Source organism: Macaca thibetana, chromosome 5 (assembly GCF_024542745.1).
Source record: "Macaca thibetana thibetana isolate TM-01 chromosome 5, ASM2454274v1, whole genome shotgun sequence".
Taxonomy (NCBI): Eukaryota; Metazoa; Chordata; class Mammalia; order Primates; family Cercopithecidae; genus Macaca; species Macaca thibetana.
The window spans coordinates 26,347,263-26,351,161 of NC_065582.1; positions in this window are offsets into that span (position 1 = coordinate 26,347,263).

Consider the following 3,899-nt stretch of genomic DNA (forward strand, 5'->3'; position numbering starts at 1 on the left):
AATTTGGACTCACACATGTACACAGGGAGAACTCCATGTAAACGTCACAGTTATGCCGCTACAAGCCAAGTGTTATGGATTGAATTGCATCCCCCCAAAAGATATGTTGAAGTCTTAACCACTAGTATCTTACAATGTGACTCTATCTGGAGGTCTTTACAGAGGTCTTTTTAGGGTCTTTACAGAGGTTATCAAGGTAAAAATGAGGGTATTAGGGTGTACCCTAATCCAATATGGCTGATGTTCTTATGAAAAGGGGAAATTTAGACACAGAGATATGCATAGAGGGAAGATGATGTGAAGACATAGGGAGAAGGCAGCCATCCAAAGTCAGGAAGAGGGATCAAGAACAGATCTGTCTCTCAGCCCTCAGAAAGAACCAACCGAGTTGATACACTGAATTTTGACTTCTGGCCTCCAGATCTGTGAGACAGTAAGTTTCTGTTATTTAAGTCATCCAACTTGTGACACTTTGTTGTAGCAGACCTAGCAAACCAATACATTCATCAGAGCACATCCACTACCTTCCTCACTCCTTCTTCTCAGTCTTGTCAAGTAATTCCACTTGCTTGCATTAAATTTGATGTTCAGTACTATCATTTAAAAAATCTTATGGAACTTACAAGACAAAGAACCCCCTACTGTAGTCTTTTATTATCTGACTTGTGTGTTTTTGCAATAAAATTATCTTCCCTTTTTTTTCTCAGCTAGACCTATCTTTCCTAACACTACCAAAACAATTTTAAAAAACACTACTATGATCAAGACACTCAAATGATAAAAACATTTCCATGGTACTTCACCCTCACCCCAAAAGCAAGAGAACATAGCAAAACAACTTACTTGGCTGTGTTTCAAGGCCTTTTCAAAATTGATCTTCCTGCTTTCTCTACTGTTCTCAGGATGAATCTTTCCTTCCTTTCAGATTAGAAATTATTTTTATTCTCATAACTTTGCATTGACTTCTCATATTTAACAAAAATTGTACTCATTCTACAACTGTACTCATCTTCAGTGGAAGTACTACCTTTTCAATGACATATTCCGGGTCACTATCTGAGAGTAAGCACTTGTTTCTCTGCCCTGGTATAACATTTAGCACCTATTGGCATCTACTGTAATCATGTGTTGTACCTACCTTGTCTTCCCTATTAAAGTCCAGTATCTGAAGAGCAAGAACCATCTTCAACTCCTCCATAGAGCATTACATAAGGTTATTATCTATCAAGTATGCAATAAAGAAATGAATAAATTTTCACTATTCAGTGAAAAAATCTGCTGTGGTTCTAAAGCATGTAGAGCTTTAGAGCTCTACTTTAGAGCATTGCTTTGAAGATTGTAAATGCTATAAATAAACAATGTTATGTGGTTATTTGTCTACAAAGCACAACCAAAAGTTAAAAGTTAAAATAATAAGTGGTGGAGATTATAACTTGTCCAACAGTATTGGTTCTTCCTTTTGTCTTAGTATTATAACCTCCTAAGTTTCAGCAGAGCAGTGGCCAGATTGCTTCATTTCACAAACTCCCTTTATGTTGGGTGTGGCTAGGCAAGTAAGTTCTCACCAACAGAGAATGAGAAGTGAAATTTACAATTTCTGGGTTGCTTCCTGAAAAAGAAATAGATTGTCCCCTTGTTTTATCTTTTTGTTCTATTCTGTGGTGGCCCAAGTGGTTTCTGGCTTCAGTTTTGCAGATGAGGCCAACACGTGAGTCAATGACTAGGCAGCAATGAAAACAATCTAGGACCCTGTAAAACCCACTTGAGCAGAGCTGCCTGACTTCCAAGCATACTCTGAGCATTTATGTGAAGGAAAAATAAACTTAAACCTTGCTTGAGCTACTTCCTTTTTTTTTTTTTTTTTTTTTTTTTTGTTATTTTGTTACCACAGCTACATACCCTGAAAAATACACTACAGTAGAGTAATAAAAATTGAACATTTATTCTGAACAAAGATGCTTGAATAACCTTCCTTAAGCACCATCCTCAATAGTAATTTTGATTTATCTGATTGAATTTCAGTAAAGTTTAATAGCCAGTGTTCATAATGATGACCATTAGTCATCAAAGAAAAGGTTAATGCTCCATATTCCCTTTATAAGAAGAAGGACAGTTATTTGACATGTTTTAGAGAATTTAATTTAAAATCAATCAAATGCAAAGGGTTTGGGGGTTTATCAGAGCAGTACTAAATCTCTCTGGAAAATTTAACTAACCATAACAGTGAAATTTTTTTGATAGTTCTTAACAATTAAAATTTCATTAGATCATGCTTTGAGGGACATCTTTTAAAAATTACTCCATAAAGGTTAGTAATAATTGGTGTAATTGGAAATTCCAAAGTCTTCTGGGGTCAAGAAGTAATATAAATGTGTGAATCAGAGGGGTGCTAGACATAAGGAGTAGCGCGAGTTGGGATATCGTTTTCTGGAGAATATATGCCCAGTATAAAGTATTAACATTCAAAACATTTTAAATGCTGTTCTGAGGCTATGATGAAGTAACTGGAATGAGATCTACCCTCCAGCCATAAACAACTAGAAAACTAGATAAAGTTTATAAGTAGACAAAGTTTCATATATTGGAAAACAGGCAGCACAGGATCGTGGTCTATGAAAGAGAGAAAACACTATCTTTCTGGCTTTCTTCTTAGAAGCCCTTTCCAGACAGTGCTACAGGGAGGGGCATCTGACACACAGCATGGCAAATAAGGGAACAGAGATTGGAGCTCAGGAAGCCTATGTTGGCTAGCATTTTGAAAGCAGAATGATTATAAGGGGAAAACTGCACAAAGATCTCCAGAAATCTTTAGAGTACCTTTGCATAAAGCATACATCTTACATGGCCAGGAAAATGACAACTTGGGAAAGGTAATAACCAAACAGTTCCCAGAACTCACAGAGGGCTAAGCCACATTTGAGTCCTAGCCAGTCAGAGTGGAGGAGCCGGATTGAACACACTGGGGCATTCGGTGGAAACCCTGGAGAGATTACGCTTTTGTAGGGGAGCTAAACTAACACTAGAGCAAAGTATACCGTACATTTGCCTTAACAGACTTAAAATATTCAAAAGGAACAAGTGGCTTGTCAGAACAAAGTCCAACACTCTAAAAATATACAAGATAAAATCCAACCTCCCCAAATAATGTCAAGCATTTAATTAAAAAACTAGATATGTCATAAAACTGGACAGTGTAACACATTATCAGAAGAAAAATTAGTTAATGGAAACAGAGAGACAAAATAATAAGCTTAGTAAGCAAGGACTTAAAAAAATCTTTTTAAAATATGCTAGAAGGGCCAGGCATAGTGGCTCACGCCTGTAATACCAGCAACTTTGGGAGTCAGAGGCAGGCAGATCACCTGAGATCAGGAGTTCGAGATCTGTCTGGCCAACATGGTGAAACCTGTTTCTACTAAAAATACAAAAAATTAGTCGTGTGTGGTGACGCATGCCTGTAGTCCCAGCAACTGGGGAGGCTGAGGCAGGAGAATCACTTGAACCCGGGAGGCAGAGGTTGCAGGAGCCAAGATTGTTCCATTGCACTCCAGCCTGGGTGACATGAGTGAAACTCTGTCTCAAAAAAAGAAAAAAAAGAAAAGAAAAGAAATATATATATATACTAGAAGAATTAAAAGGAGATTAACATTATGAGGAGAGCAAGATATAAAGAAGAACCAAATGGAACTTCTAATGATAAAAAGTATAATATTTGAAATAAAAAATTCAATGGATGGGTTTCAGAGCAGATTAGACACTGCCGAAGAAAAATTCAGTGAACTTTAAGACACTGCAATAGAAACTATCCAAACTGAAGTTCAGAAGGGGAAGGAATTAAAAACAAAAAGGAACAGGACCTCAGAGACAGAAAGCAAATCGGTAGGGCCTAGGGTGAAGAA